The 16310-nt window shown below is 44.7% G+C and overlaps 1 long non-coding RNA gene across 1 annotated transcript; it reads right to left on the bottom strand.

The window, feature by feature from the left end:
* Positions 1-8805: 8805 nt before the first annotated feature.
* LOC119088413 lies at positions 8806-10470 on the bottom strand. Its single transcript, XR_005092084.1, has 3 exons — positions 10368-10470; positions 9871-10035; positions 8806-8907 (listed from the first exon to the last, which is right to left on the bottom strand). It is a non-coding gene; the product is annotated as an uncharacterized LOC119088413 (long non-coding RNA).
* Between the last annotated feature and the right edge of the window lie 5840 nt (positions 10471-16310).

The following is a 16310-nucleotide window of genomic DNA, read 5'->3' as shown; positions in this document are numbered from 1 at the left end:
ATGATTTTGTTATGGAGTGAATGTTTATATCTCTGTCAAACCTTCATGCATCGCAACCCCAAATCTAATGTGGTGTAATGGCATTTGAAGATAGGGGCTTTGGAAAGGAATCAGGGTTAGATAAAATCATGAGGCTGAGCTTTAGTGAGGATTACACGGGCTAATGCATATAAACTCTCACAAGAGTGCTGGGATGCTGAGGGCATTTGCTAAATTGAAGCTTTAATACTGTCAAAAGCAGTGTTTGTCCATTTATGGAATAAAGCTCAAATTCAAAAAGTATAACGTTATGTGTGCAGAGGACAGTGCCGGTTACCACTCTGAGATCCAGATATCTGGGCCACTGAGGCCACAGGGGAAAAAAAAAAAAAAAAAAAAAAAAGCTCTGCCAATGAGCTAGGAGTCCTTGATCTGCCTGTGTCTTGCTTCTGGGTTCCTAGTCTGTAGAGCTGTAAACAGCGAATGTTTGTTGGTTAAGCCTCCCTGCCTGTGGTAATGTCTGTTACTAGCATCCTGAACTGATGTTTGGGGTTGGGGCGCTCGCTGGTCAACAGTTCCCTTTTGGAGTCAGTGTTTTGCTTATTTCATTCAAAATAATGTGGAGGAGTTCTTTCCTTTTTCTTCACTCTGGGACAGTGAGATGGCTGAGTAGGTAAAGGTGCTTCCTACCAAGCTTGCCAACCTGAGTTGGGTCTCTTGGGTCCACACGGTAGGAGGAGTGAATTGACTCTTTCCAGTTGTCCTCTGACTTTCACACTTGTGCCTGTATATACATGTGTATCACACACACACACACACACACACACACACACACACACACACACACAGTGAATAAATGTCTTTAGTAAAGGTCTTTCTCTCTTTTTTTTTTTTGGTCTTCTTGTATTCTTCAAAACTTAAGATTAGAGAATACATATATTCTTTAATACCTTGAGAGACTGGCATATATTTATAAATATAAACTCTCACAAGAGTGCTGGGATATATATATATATATATATATATATATACATATATATATATACATGCATATATGTGTGTGTGTGTGTGTGTAAAAACAAGTTGGTCTGGTCATTTCATGGAGAGAAGGTTTTGCCATCGTTTTCTGTGTCTCCTTCCATGATTCACCTGAACAGACTTTCTATCCACTGTAGAGTCCACATAGTGAACTGCATGACCTATGCTGTTCATTGTCTTCAGGTTGTCGGTGATGCCGGCCAGGCCTGCGGAGTGTGGTGTTTGCATGTCTCCTTGTCTGCATCTGTCCCTCTTCATACCCTGCATGTTGTGGGCTTCCCTTTCTCCCTATTTTATTGGTTGGATTATTTTCTCAACATCAGCTCTTGGGTTTTTTCCCTAGCATTTTAAAAATTAAATTAACATGTTGATTTCTACCCTTAGCTATGAAGCCCTACCTTTTGCTTTCTTGAAGCTTGCTTTATTATTTTTATAATTTCTAGAATTGAAAGCTCATCTCATTTATTTTATTTGCCATTAATTATTATTAGTATGTAAGAAATTATTTAAAAAAATTTTTTTGAGACAGGGTCTCACTATGATGCTTAGGCTCATCTTGAAACCTTGAGCTGAAGAAATCCTCCTGCCTCAATATCCAAAGTAGCTGGGACAGCAGGCACTTACTGCTGAGTCTACAGGTTCCTGGTGCTAGTATTTCAGCTCTGTGAATTTTCATATTCTAGCTGCTCTGCTATATTTATTTGCCTTTTCTTGACCTAAGAGTTGTTTTAAAAGACCTAAATTCTCTCCCCCCCCAGTGGTAATGGTTTTTATTTTTCTGTCTAATTATTGATTTCTACTTTTAGTGCACTGTAATCAGAGAATGGAATTTATGTTGTTTTATTTTGGTTGCTTCCAAAGGAAAGATGCTTTCCAAGTTTTGAGGATTGGGGACTTTAAATGTATCAACTATGTGTACTTGTTGAATTGTTATTCTGGTCTTCTGGTAATAATACTTCAGCTACTTGATATTTGGTTATAAAGTTGAGGCTACTGACATGGCTTGTCTGTTCCGCTTACAGCTTCTCCTACCTTTTCCTTATTAGTATTGATTTGCTCTTTTGTGTATTGTCATGACTGTTCCAGTTTCTCTCTTTGCATGTCCGTCTGTCTCTGACTCTCTATCTGCCCCCATACTCTGTGTGTGTGTGTGTGTGTGTGTGTGTGTGTGTGTGTGTGTGTATGTGTGTAATACATGTGTGTGTGCACACATTCTTGTATATGAATACAGCACTTATGTGGCAGTCCGAGGACCACCTCAGGTGTTGGTCCTTGCCTCCCATTTTGTTATTTTTCTACAGTACTTAGCAGGCTAGCTGGCTCATGTGCTTCCGTGAAGTCCCCTGTCTGTGCCTCCCATCTCTCTTTAGGAGTGCTGGGATTGCAGACACTTCTACTATGCATGTGGTTTTTACGTGGGTTCTGGGGATTTGAACTCAAGTCCTCATACTTGCACTGCAAGTGTTGGAGTCATCTTGCCAGACCTGTTTCCTTGGGAACTGGACCTTTTAGTCAGACACGGTGTCTTTCTGTGTCAGAAGCTTTGCACAGAATCCATCTGGCCTCACATTTAAATCTTGACCCATCTAATCTTTCTGTGTATGGCTTTGGTCTCATATAATGCTGTAGGTCTTGTGTTTTCAGTCCTTTAAAATTTTTTCTTCTTTTAGACTTGTCTCTTATTTGCAGATGGGTTGATTTTGCTTTATGATACAATCTGAAGTTACTATCTTTTAAAGGTGAGTTTATTTTGCTAACATATGTTTATATGACAAATATGTTTGTCATTATTTTATGCTGTGCCTTTTGCTTTTAATAGTTTAAGAAGACCTTATTTATTTATTTATTTATTTATTTATTTATTTATTTATTTATATAATTGCTAGCCCAGGTTGACCTCCAACTCCCTATGCAGTCGAGGGTGACCTTGTCCTCTCTGATCCTATCACCTCTTGAGTCTCGGGATTGCAAACATGTCCAATACACCTAGTTAAGGCAGTGCTGGGGTGAAACGCAGGGCTTCCTGCCTGTGAAGCGAACACTTCACCACCTCAGCTTGCCAAACTTCTCCAGGTGCAAGTCTCCCTCCTTTCCTTTGTATTTCTAATTTGGAAGGAGTTTATTTTTTTTGACAGTTATCTTCATAACCATAGCCTTCCATAAACTTTAAATTCCTACTTCCTTGGACAGTGCCAGATAATTCTCTACACAATATATTCAACCCTTTATGTCTTTAGATAATAGGTAGTAATTTCTCTTGTATCTTGGTTCAATGCTTTTTTCTTTCTGAGATAATTGCCTCATTACTTTCTTTCTTAAAAGTCTTGGTGAAATATTTAGTCACAATTTATTCTGCTCTGTGAAAACATTTTTCTCTCAACTCTTCTACCACTTGCTTTTCCTATTTCTTCCTTCCTTTCTCTTTCTTTATATAGACAGTTTTTCTGATATTGGCTTTGAAAGGAGGGAGTCCTTCCCACTCCCACTAGCTGCTGCACAGGTGAGGTGGGTAGTGCCATTTCCTAGGCTTAGCTACTGGACTGTATGGAAGAAAGTAAACTGAGCACAAGCATTCATCTCCCTTTGCTTCCTGCTTGCTAATGCAATGGGACCAGTTCCTTCAAGTTCCCGACACCATGGCTTCTCCAGTATGATAGACTGTATCCCAGAACTGTGAGGCAAAAGAAACCACTCCTTCCTCAGGTTGCTTTTGTTATTTTACCACAGCAATGGGAAAAGTAATAAATAAAGATATTGTTTCTTGAAACGATGGCTAGACTGTATGAAATTTCTTTTTTCTATCTGCCCTCTCTATTCCTGGTGTTAAGCTCAGGCAGCTTCTTGTAGACATCCATGTACTCCATCCCTGTGGGCATGACCTCAATAGGGCTGACATTCAAGGTGGGCACTTTCCAGACACATCTTTGCAAATATTCTCCCAGGACTTGGCTGCTAGGGCTCCTCTCTGCATTTCTTCTAGCCCGACCTCCAAGATCCAGGTGGACTCCCACTTGCCCAGTGATTCTAATTGTGTCATTGTGACAGGTCTCTCCAGTCACTAGCGGGGCTTCTTTTCCTGCCTCTCATTTGCCTCACAACTGAGTTGATATGCAAGAGAATGAGGGCATGCCAGCCTCCTGATGTAGTTGTATCAAAACTGGGAGTTGGCAGTTTTGATACCATGGCTGTACAACTCTGCCGACAGGCCCTGAGTTGGTTCTGCTTGGACGCAAGGCGATGGAGGTGGGGTGGGGCAGTCTGAGTCTCAGGGGTTATAGAGACGGAAGAGCAGATGTGGATGAAGTGGTCCTGTTGCCAGAATTTTTAGGACAAAAGCCTGGGCAAAAGGATAGGCTTGGAAATTCATCCTCTTGTGCCTATAAAAAAGATGAGCAATGAGAAAAGTAACAGGAGGTGTTTTATGTGATGTGACCACAATGAGAAAAGAAGATAATGGGGTCTAATATCCCAAGTCCATCTCTGGGTACTGAAGTCTAGATTAAAATAGAGGGCAAGAAGTAAGCTGTTGTAGTGGTGAATGAGAATGGCCCCATAGGCTCATGTATTTGAATGCTTGGTCCTCAGCTAGTGGAACTGTTTGGGAAGCATTAGGAGGTGTGGCCTGGTTAGAGGAGGTGTGTCACTGAGGGCTACACTTTGAGGGTTCAAAGGCACGTACCATTCCCAGTTAGCTCCCTTTCTGCCTCTTGCCTATGGATCAGGTGTAAGCACTCAGTTACCTGTTCCAGTGCTACGCTTGCCTCGTGCTGTGCTCCTGCCATGGTGGCCATGGACTCTGAAGCTGTATGCCCCGGTAAACTCTTTCTTCTATAAGTTGCCTTGGTCATCGTGTCTCTTCACAGCAATGGAAAAGAAACTAAGACAGCTGTCAAGGTGAGGTTCCATCCAGCATTGACTGACCGCCCCCTCGATTCCAGTTCTATAGGACGGTGGAAAGACGTCTTTGGGTTGGAGGTGTAGCTCAGTTGCTAGATTGCCCGTCTGGTAAGCATGAGGCCCTGGGGTCAGTCCTAGGTGGCATATGCCTGTAATTCCAGCACCTGGGGAGTAGAGGCCAGAGGATCCGAAGTCCAATGTCATCCTTAGCTACAAAGCAAAGTTGAAGCCAACCTGGGTTACATGAAACCTTGTTTTTAAATTTTTTTTTTAAAGTTTTCACTACTGTCTTCTGTCAATACTTTGAAGAGATTAATATGGTTTCTACATGATGCTCACTTTTACTCCAGGGTGCAACAACTTTGTCCTCATAGATAACAGCCCTCAGCCCTCTCTCTCTCTCTCTCTCTCTCTCTCTCTCTCTCTCTCTCTCTCTCTCTCTCTGTGTGTGTGTGTGTGTGTGTATTTTGTGAGGTTTAGATCTTTTGGGTATCCAAGGTGATTGCAGGTTCAGAACAATGGCTTACCTCTGTGCTTTCAACCATGAAGGAGGATGAGGCAGGCTAGATATGCAAAGCTAAGCAGGAGCTTGAGCCCAAAGCGAGGGAGACAGTCACAAAATGAAGGCAGAGAAGGCAGGAGCTCATCTTGCTTTTACTAATCTTGTGGGCCCAGTGAGGACTCAGTGCCTCATTAGCAAAAGCAGATTTGAAGTACCTGTCTCAATCCCGCAGGCCACCCCGCCAGCAGTGCTCAGGTACGGATGCCTGGCTGTAACCAGCAGAGGCATCTCTGCTGGCAGACGACCTGCAGTTCTCTCCACAGGCCCATGGCCCTAACCCCTCAGCCCATTTAGTCCACAGAGGAGGACTCAGAGTGCCGTGTTGCATTTACCACAGGGGAAGTGTAGAGTTAGGGGGAAAAGGGATGTCTAAGCAGATCAACCTTTTGTCTTCCAGCTGAGCCTTCTGCCCTCTCCACGCTCTGCCACACAAACCTCCCCACAAGGCTTTGATCTCAGCACGGTCTCCTAGGAAGGTGACCTTCGCAGACCTTCGCAGGCAAGCTCAGAAGCGGGGGCCTTGCTTCTACCAGCCCCATTTCCAGTCCTGCACTCTGCACCCCTCATCAGCCAGCCCTCCGCAAACTTTCTCCAATCCCCCTCTAATTAGATACCCTGACCTTGAGCTTCCTGTGTGTCCCTCACTTTCTTCACTTGGAAAAGAGCCTTTTCCTCTTTTTTTGTTTTGTGCCCAGGACCTTTACCTTCCGCTTTTTCTACTGGGCTCTGTTTAAAAGTTGTCATCAGCTCAGAGACATTGTTCCCGACCCTCTGTGGGGACCAGCACCAGCAAGATGCCCACAACTCCTTTCTTTTCCAACTACTTATTTTCTGGATGTGTGAATTTGTAAAGTGTCTGCTTTTCTTGCTGGAATGCAAGTGTCATCGGAGCAAGGGCTGTTTTGTGCCTTGCACTACATTCTCAGCAACTAGAAAGATGTATAATAGGTTCTGCATCGATATAAAATATGTGAGGAGATAGTGAGATGGCTCTGCAGGTGAGGGAGCTTGTGGCCAAGCAAGATGACCTAAGTTCAGCTCCCAGAACCTAGGCTGGGAGGAGAAGATTGATTCCTGAAAAGTTGCCCACCGAGTTCCACACACTCACACCATGGCATGCACATGCCCCACACTCACATGCGTGTATCATGCACAGACACATAATGATAGTAAACATTCTTTTAAAGGGGTGAATGAGGGGAGGGAGAGAGGAAGAGACTCCTGTTCTCACTCATCCACTGTCTAGTCCCCAGACATTCTTTACTTTTGGAAACATCTATTTTCTAATGGAAATCTCAGCTGTAGACCCCACGTGGTCAGGGATAAGAAGTATTACTAGAAGCACTAGCTGAAGCGTCTCTTCCTTTCTTTGGGGCGCGAGCTGTGCTCTGCCTGTTGGGATGTCCCTGGCTGATTAGTCAAGGGTACCCCAGAACACGTGGCTATCACTTAAGGACTCATGGGAAGTGATAAATCATCCTGGCAACTCCAGAAACTCATTGACAGAATAGAGATGGAATGGACACCAGGGTCAAGTGCTTTGTTTTCTCTACAACTAACAGAAAATTGCTTAATTTCCCTCCTGGCCCTTTCCTTCAATCTGTTTCCCAAAAAAGAAATGACCGCTTTGATGCCATGTTCTGAAAGTGTTTCTATATAGATGATCTGTCTGGTGCTAATCCAGCCACAACCCCCTCCAGGAGTCTGCTGTGCTCAAAACCCTGATTGCTCAGGCTCAAATAATTAATTGTGATATTTACTTCAAACGGGTGAATATGAAATTGTTCAACAGGCCCAGAAACTTGCCAGGAGAGGAAAGAAGGGGCCAAGGAGCCAGGTCCTACGCACAGCAGCCCCGTCTATTAACCTGTTGGAATCTGACATAGGATGGTCCCTGTGGTGGTTTGAAAGAAAAGGGCCCCCATGAGCTCAGGGAGTGACACTATTAGGAGGTGTGGCCTTATTGGAGTTGGAGGAAGTGTGTGAGGGAGACCAGCTCCCTCTTTTCCCCCCAGGGTACTCTTGAGGAGGGACAAAGTGAGAAGTATGTAGATAGAAATATAGAGGAGAAAGACAGTTAAAAACACAGGACAGCCTCGGGAGAGCCTGGGTCAAAACCCACGAGCCCCTTCTGTCTCTACTAAAGGGCTTTTAAAGGAATGTCAAGGGGTGGAGCAAAAGACCTCCCCCCAGCATAGCCAAGTGCAGACCATCCCAGACACCTGGTGACCATGCATGTGGTCAAGCCATCCCCTAACACAGTCCTGCTGTGTAAAGCAAGCTCAGATCTCACTAGGAAGTTTTTGTGGGTTCCCCCTAGTGTGTCATGGGGGTGAGGGGTGGGGAGTAGGAGGATGGGGAATGGGGTGGGCTTTGAGGTTTCAGATACTCAAGCCAGGCCCAGTGGCTCACTCTTTCTTCCTGCTGCCTACAGATTTATATAGAACTCTCAGCCCCTCTCCAGCACCATGTCTGCCTGCACACCACCATGCTTCCTGCCATGATGATGATAGGCTAAAACTTTGAACTGTAAGCCAGCCCCAGTTAAATGTTTTCCTTTGTAAAAGTTGCCATGGTCATAGTGTCTCTTCACAGCAATAGAAAACACTAACTAAGATGGTTCCTCACTGGACATCTTGCTCTGAAGTTTCTTACTGAAGGGGTAGTTTGGAGGGCTGGGGATAAGTAACCAAGTACTAGGAGTTGCAAAGAATTTATTACAAAAAATTGCAGTGCATATAAAGTTACAGTTTATAATTCAATTGCTTTTTTAAATATGTGTGCATATGTGCATGACATTCATGGAGGCCACAGGCTCAGGGGTCTTCCTCCGTCACCAGGATGACAGGATGACAGGTGCAGAGATCAAAGTCCACCTGCTTGCCTTGGATCCAAACTCCTCACACTTGCATGGCAAAGCATTTCATGTACTGGGCCATCTCACTAGCCCGAACTTAAATGCATCCTAAGCTTTCCTGGTTGAAAGTAAGAGCTGGGAATTGAACTGCTATGAGGGTCTCAGGTTAGCAGTATCTGCTGTGGGAACTCCTGCGATCAAGCAGAGACTCGCTGTTCCAGGTCAAATTTCCCGAGAATGAAGCCCTTTTTATACACCCTTGACACCTGCACCCCTTTGAGAATGGCCAGCATGGCAGCTCTCACAACCCCCAGGCACTTATTGCAAAGAAAGCTCTCACCGCTACAGAACGACCTGCGTTTTCATGCCTTGTCTCAGCTTTCTCTCAAAGAAAGAGACTTTCCCACCAGGACCCCAAGACAGGTGTATTGGTTACTTCTCTGTTGCTATGATAAAACACCATAACCAAGGCAACTTATAAATGGTTTATTTGGGCTTTATTTCCAGAGAAATCAAAGTCTGTCATGGCACAGCAGCAGAAGGAAGCTGAGATCTCACATCTTCAAATGCAAACCTGGAGTGGAAAGAACAAATTGGATGTGCGGTGAGACTATAAACACTCAAAGCCTGCCCCAGTGAAGAACTTCCTCCAGCAACCATATCTCCTAAACCTCCCCAAACATCACCACCAACTAGAGGCCAAGTGCCCAAATGTCTAAGCCAATGGGGGGGGGGGAGCATTCTCACCCAAACCACAACAACAGGGTTTGTAGATGCTGTGTTCTCAACTGCAAAGATGGTATCCTTGATCTTGAATTTTTGTGACAGGGCTACAGGGTCTCATTTGCCTGCATACTCTGGACCAAAGAGCCTGGGAATTAATGTCTTCCCAAGTGCAACCTTAAAGCTGATGAGTTGTGACTGCAGTGGTATACATGTCCAGCTTCCTTGTCCCAGGCCTAGGATAATTCTGAGGCATGTGTATTGCACCATTTTCTAGACTTGCCTTTTCTTTGAGGATTAAGCTGTAGTTGCCCGTGGGGACATGTTAATGGTTAATGTACTTTATTGCTTTCTTTCTGCTCTTGTACTACTCCTTGTGTTTCTTGGCCTTTCTACAAGCCATTTTGGGGTTGAACCTATAGCGCAGGAGTTGCTTCTGGGGTAACTCAAACCAATATACCTAACCCACAAAGTCCAAGACCTTGCTGGAGTAAATTACCTTGAAACAAAGAAGGAGATGCAAACATTGGTGAATGTGAAGACTCAGCACCGTAAGGCCACCGTTTCCTCCCAATTCATCTTTAATGTTTTGTGCAATTTTAATCAGATTCCCAGTGGGATAGTCTTACAATTTGACAAAATGATTTCAAAAGGTACATGGCAGAATAAAGGATGCAAACAGATAGAGTATTTTGAGAAAGAACGGTTAAGGGAGATGAAGAAGGGGCTCAATGGGTAAGAGTGTGCTGTGCAAACATGTCTGAGGTCAGATCTCAGCACCCACGTGTAAAGTCAGGCATAGATGCTCACATACCTTTAACCCCAGTGCTGTGTGGGGCTGAGTCAGGAAGATCTCCTGATTTTACTGGTTGCCAGTCTAGCTCCAGGTTCAGTAAGAGACGGTCTCAAAAGAGTCCTAATAGAGCAGCGTACCTGGTGTCCTCCTCTGGTCTCTAGATGTGCACATAGGTAGATCTACCTACATATTTGTGTGCAATACAATACTCATGAGTGTGTGTATGTGTGCACACACACCACACTCAAGAAGATCTAAGAAGGGAATGAATTCAGCGGTGCTAAGATAAAGTCATCATGATACATGGCACAACAGTGAATTAAACCATGAGGCAGACAGCCGTGGAGAGAATGAAATGGGAGTGTGGTGAAGACGGAAGCATGAACTGACGAAGGAGGGAGAGGCCAGCACCATTTCTACTGAGACCAAAGGGTATGGGGGTTAGGTAAAAGAAAGACTGTGAGGTGTAAGCCTAGCTGACTCATTAATGGTTCTCTGGAGAATGCCAAGCTCACCCGGTTCTTTGTTCTGTCAGACACTCCTGAGTTTGATAAACATGCCAGGGGCTTCTTGGGACAGGCAGTGCATCAGCCCCATTAATCAGTAGGTCAGCCTGATGTTGAGTCTTTTGATGTGACACTTCCTGCTTAGCCCTTCTGTGATCTCACAAAGAGCACCCTGAGCAGCTGGATAATGGCAGCCTTTCTGGACAGTGATGCATCATCAGGTCCAGGAAAATGGCAATCAACATGAATGGGAGGACCAGGTGCTCAGTTCATTGATCAGTGTTGAGAGACAGGTTTTCTGTGACCAGCATCTGGCCACACCTGTTCTTTACCACTCAGGACTCAATAATAGGTGACACCCATGTACAAGGGTCTCCATAGAATACAACAGCTGGGCCACTATAGCGTGGGAACATGCTCACATCAAGGTTAAGTATGATCCCTGCACATTTAGGAAAGAATGTGTGGGTGAGATATATTTTTCTCATGACTTGAATTCCATGGCAGGGACCTTTCTTGGCTTCAGTGTTGGAGACATTATACCTTCAAATTCATCACTCATCACCACATATACTTAATGTGCTGGTCACCTGATTGGGTAGGAAAATGACTAAAGTTTTGGTCAAATACTTTTCTGGGTGTCTGGGTCTTTGGATGAGATTATCCATAGATTGGTAGAATTTAGTGGTGGAGTAATTGTTTAGCTTATGTGAGCCTTGAACTCAATCCCCCTAACTGTAAACAAACAAAAATTTTAAGATAAAAGTAAAAGAAGTGAATAGAATTTGAGTGGATTGGATTGCCCTCCATAATGTAGGTGGGCCTTACCCAAGCAGCTGAGAACAGGACAATCCCTCCCACCCCCACCACCCGAAGAAAGACTGATATCTGACATCACCTGCAACACTCTTTCTATTTCCATAGCAGGCTGCCAGGCTTAAACTGGAACATTAGCTATGCTTGGTTCCAAGTTGTCCTGTTTACCTGCCCATTTTATATTTGCCAGCCTCCATCAACACTGTAGTACACAGTATATATATATTTTCATTCTTTTTCTCTGGAGAATCCCAACATATACAACACAACACACACACACACACACACACACACACACACACACACACAGAGACAGACAGACAGATCCAGACACATACACACACAGACATAGATACACACACACACACACACACACACACACACACACACACACACACACACACACTTGCCCCAGTGAGGTAATTCAGAATCAGGCAATGGGGTTTGGAGGCATAACTCTTTCAAGTCCTTCTCTTCCTACTTAATTCCTCTATCTCACACTTATCCACATGCATAGTCCCCAGGAGACAAAGATGGTATGAATGCTGCTTTTAAGTGTCACCTTGTCAACTTGATCTTGGATCGTCTGGGAAGGGATTCTCAATGAAGGATTGTCTAGACTAGGTTGATTTGTGGGTGTGTCTGTCAGAGACAACTTGATTAGCAAGACTGGCATTTTATGTGGCACTACTCCCTGAACAAGGCATCCTGAAGAGAGGAGAAAATGAGCTAAACACTAGCGTGCATGCATGAATTCGTTGTCCTCTGGTCTTGGCTGTGTATGTAGTGGGATTATATGCTTCATGTTCCTGCTGCCTTGACATCCTCGCCATAATGGACCATGACACAGAATGTGAGTTAAATCAGCCCTTTCTCCATTAAGCTGCTCTTGTTAGAATATTTTATTACAGTAACAGAAAAGAAACCAGGATAAAAACATAGGGATGGACTTCTAGACCTACATCCCAAGAGAAAAGAGGAGACCCAAAGGCTGGACCTGGGAGAACCACCTGGAAGAATTTGGTCCTAATTCAATATTTGTGTTTCTTCAGTGTTGCCACGACCACCTAGAATATTCCTAGAGGGCTCTACTGGACATCTACTCTGCCTGGGGACCCAATAAGATCTCCTCCTTTTATTGTTTTTCTTTTCTCTTCCTTCCCTCTCTTAATTTCTACTATCTATCTATTTGAATTTCTACTACTATCTATATATTTGAGACAGCGTAACTACTGTTGCCTCACATATTTGGGAAACAGAACCTTGATCTTATTTTTAAGAGCAATGAGAAATATTTGGAATAGAAGGAGCTAAGACCAGGAATTGAAAGCAAGTCTTTGAAGCTCAACATCTATTGTTTCCCAGTCCCTGTGTGTGTCACCAAGAAGAGCTCCCTCTGTCACTGAGAGATGAACACGATGAATGAGATGGTCCACCATGGGTGTCTGGGGGAGCTTCTGGCCTGTATCCAGCCATAGTGTAATGGAAAGGATATCATGTGTGCCTGGCCACTGGTGGGGGCATGATGAATATTTGTAGGTCATTGAGGGATTTAGTGACAGAAGACATGGGTTTATGTCCATTTGGCATGAACTTTGTCATGTTAAATTTTAGTGGAAAGGAGTGTTTCTAGAACCCTCAGGCTATGAATTCAGATCAGTAGTAGAGTGCTTGCCTAGCATTCATCAAGCTCTGGGTTTGATTCCAAGCACTCAATAAACCAAGTATGGTGGTGCCCTTCTGTGCTCATGCAATTGGGAGCAGGAGGAAGGAGGATCCTCATCTGCATAGTAAGCCTGAGGCCAGTTTGGACTACAAGAGTCTCAAAACAATGACAGGGCTGAGAAGATGGCTCCAAAGGTCAAGGTGCCTGCTGTCAAGTATGACAGCCTGAGTTTGAGTCCCCGGACCCATATGGTGGAAGGTGTGAACTAATTCCTAAAAGTTATCTTCTGACCTCTTCGTGTACACCAGGGCATGGGTGTGTGCAGATAAAATGAAATACATTAAAATATAAAAGCAACAGTAGCAGCAACAATACCAATAACAAAACATGACCACCTGGGAGACTATACTTATAGAAGGATATTCCTCTTTATGGTTGTCTAATTCCCTACTGGCTAGTCAGTCATTGTACTGGACTCATAGTTACCCTACCAAATCACTTTGGCCAGTCTATGCATGACACTTTATAGTCAGTGCTACATGGAGCTGGGAGACTTTCAGAAGGATTTGGCAGGTGGAATGACCTCTGCAGAATGAGAGCATGGAAGTGCCCAGGCTGAGCCCGAGTGTTCATTCATTCACAGATCCTCCAGGCTTCCATTCAACATGGACCATGGTTGTAGGTCATGGTTTCTTTCTTTCCCCTGGCACTCTCCCCTCTTGTTGTAAGGACTGGAGCTCCGCGTTCTAACGGTGTGAGAATACTGTTGACTGTACCACCTAGGGGGATGGGTAGAGGAAATAAGGAGAGCATGGGACAGAGATCCAAATGGGGACAAGAAGCAGGTCGTGGGCCGAGATCTGGTTAGTTTGTGGAAGGGAATCAGGAGTGCAGGACAGCTGCAACCATGGACCTCGGATCTTTCTGAGACCTTTTCAGAGCTGCTCTGCCTTCATTTACCACACAATCTCCAGAAGGTTCCAACTCTACCCTCTGGTTCCGAATCGCTTAGTCAACCATTGCTCTTGCATACCTGACTTCCACCTTGGGCTGGCAGGACCCTCCTCAGCCCTTTTGAGACAGATGAGAGGAACGAAATGAGCGCTTAGTTCTGGGTCTCACCCGTAGTCACTCTGCATTCAAGACATTTGTCCTAGTGTGGGCCACACCAACTCCAACAGAGTAGCACAACCACACATAGTGTCCCTGGGGAGATGGAGTCCAGGACAGGCCAAGTTCAAGAAGAGAAGAGTGGGGAGCAAATGCAGGTGTGAGACAGCTAAAGGTACCAGGTGCCTCTCAGAGAGATGTGACATCTGACCACGAGAGTCTCCTTTTTTTTTTTTTTCGTTCTCTCTACCAAACCAGCCCCTTGAGTGCTTTGCAAAATGTTTCAGACACCTCTGCCCACTTGGTCACCCTCAAACCAAGTAAGGTACTTGTGACTTGGGTGTGTATTCCAGAAGATTTTATTCCAACATCTGAGCATGAGTCTGTTGCCAATACTCACCACATTCTAGAGTTCTGGAGGGCACAGGCCCAGACCTTAAAACAGGTGCTATATGCAAAAACAACATTTAAGAAATGATTTAAGAGTGAATGAATGAATCAATGTAGAGCTATGTGGCCGTTCCTTGGGAGAATGTGAGGTCATGGAGGCTGAGTTCAGGGTTGCATGCATGTCCCTTGGGTCATCCTTCTCTAATGGATGGCAGCCCTTGGCTCCTCAGCTTGAACACACAGCTTCCCCTTCCTTTTTGGAGTTCATAATTAATGTAGCACCTTTGGTAATGAACATGCATCTGTGGGTACCAATCTTTCTCATTAAGAGCTAAGGCAGATTGCTAATTCATGAAACATGTGGTCTAGCATATGGCTCTGTCTTGGGGCTAAAGGACCCCTCTCCCTTCAGGATCTAGAGCTTAGGATCAACACAGAGATCTCTAGCAGAGGAGCACAGGCTCAGAGTTTCTGTCTGTGGCTGGAAAGTGGTTCAGATGGTACCCAGCACCTACGGATTTCAGGATAAAGCCTCAGGCCTCCATCTGGCCACTCTAGCCTTCAAGGTCTTCCCAGGTGTTGTCCCTGTGGAGTTGGATTCGCTCCTCCAAGCCTCTTCCCACCTGTTCCCATGTCTTCAGGATCTCATTCCTGCAATTTCATCCTTGGATCTTCTTTCTTTCTTCTGTGTTCCTCTGAGCTCACTCACCATGAAAAAGCCTAAAAATGTCCAGGCTCTCCCCAGCCACTCCAGTCTGTACACGCTCTTTTTATAATGGGCATGGGGTGCCTCCCAGCCCTGGCTCTTTTACCAGCTCTGTGCCGCCGCCGCTGCCCCCAGTAGTGTCTCCAATTCCTTCCCTTTAAAGGAAAGAAAATCCCTCCACAGACATTTTGGGAAGGTTTGGTGACCTTTAACCATTCACAAATATTTACTCATATTCTCATCAAAACATGCCAGACCAGGCGCAGAAGCAAAAAAAAAAAAATGAATAAAACAGTGTCTCTCTCTCAAGTAGCTTGCAATCCATGAAAAATATTGTAACAGCACTAGCTTTACATTTATGTTCTCCAGGGCATCTAAATGCTTCCTATACAGACAGATAAAGAGGAGATTACAGTTCCATGTAAGTAATAAGTGTCTTGAGGGTGGTGTCGTCACTTTCTGGCTTTAAATGGTCACCTCTCTGTCTATACACTTTGAATACTCTGTAAATTAGAAGAGAAATCTTCCTTCTTTGTGAATGTCAAAGTGTATCCCTTGGTTGATCTACTGATCTCTCCCTGGAACCTGGAGGATCAGAGGGAGTGCTGCCTGGACGGGAGTAAAGGTCACTGGACATTTGCCCAACAGGGCCCTTGAGGGACAGTAGGTGGGGAACGGCTTACTTTCTTGGAGAGTTTCAAAGCAGGGCCACAAGAAGACCTGGCCTCAGGTTTCCACCCTGGGACCTGACAACTTCTGGGCTCAGTTTCTGTGTCTAAACTCTTGTTCACCTTTAGGATCATTATGAGACACAAAAAAGATGACCTAGTCCCGGATCCACCCAGAACATTGGAGCTGGGGTTTCTGTCACTTCGATCTGAAATAGAAACCTTTAGGTGTCTAGTCTAAAACGTTTTAGTAGGGCTAGGGATGTAGTTCACCTGGTGGAGTGTATGCTTGGCACTCATGAAGCTTTGGGTTGGATTCCTCAGGACCACTCAAAATAGGTGGAGTGGCACACACCTGCAATCCCAGCAACGGGGAGGTGGAGGCAGGAGGATCAGAAGTTCAAGGCTGCCCTTGGCTGTGTAGTAAGTTCGAGGCCAGCTTTGGCTGCATGAAACTCTCAGTTTTCTGTTTTCTTATGGTTTTTAAACAACCAAAAACACAAACCAAGCAAAACCAAAACATGAACTGAGAAAAATCCCACATACACAGAAGCGAAAGGCTCGAGGATGGGACTTTAGGTTAGACCAAGTGGCCC

This window comes from Peromyscus leucopus, chromosome 7 (assembly GCF_004664715.2).
Source record: "Peromyscus leucopus breed LL Stock chromosome 7, UCI_PerLeu_2.1, whole genome shotgun sequence".
Lineage (NCBI taxonomy): Eukaryota > Metazoa > Chordata > Mammalia > Rodentia > Cricetidae > Peromyscus > Peromyscus leucopus.
Note: the sequence above shows the minus strand (reverse complement) of the source record. Positions and strands in the feature narration are given on the sequence as shown.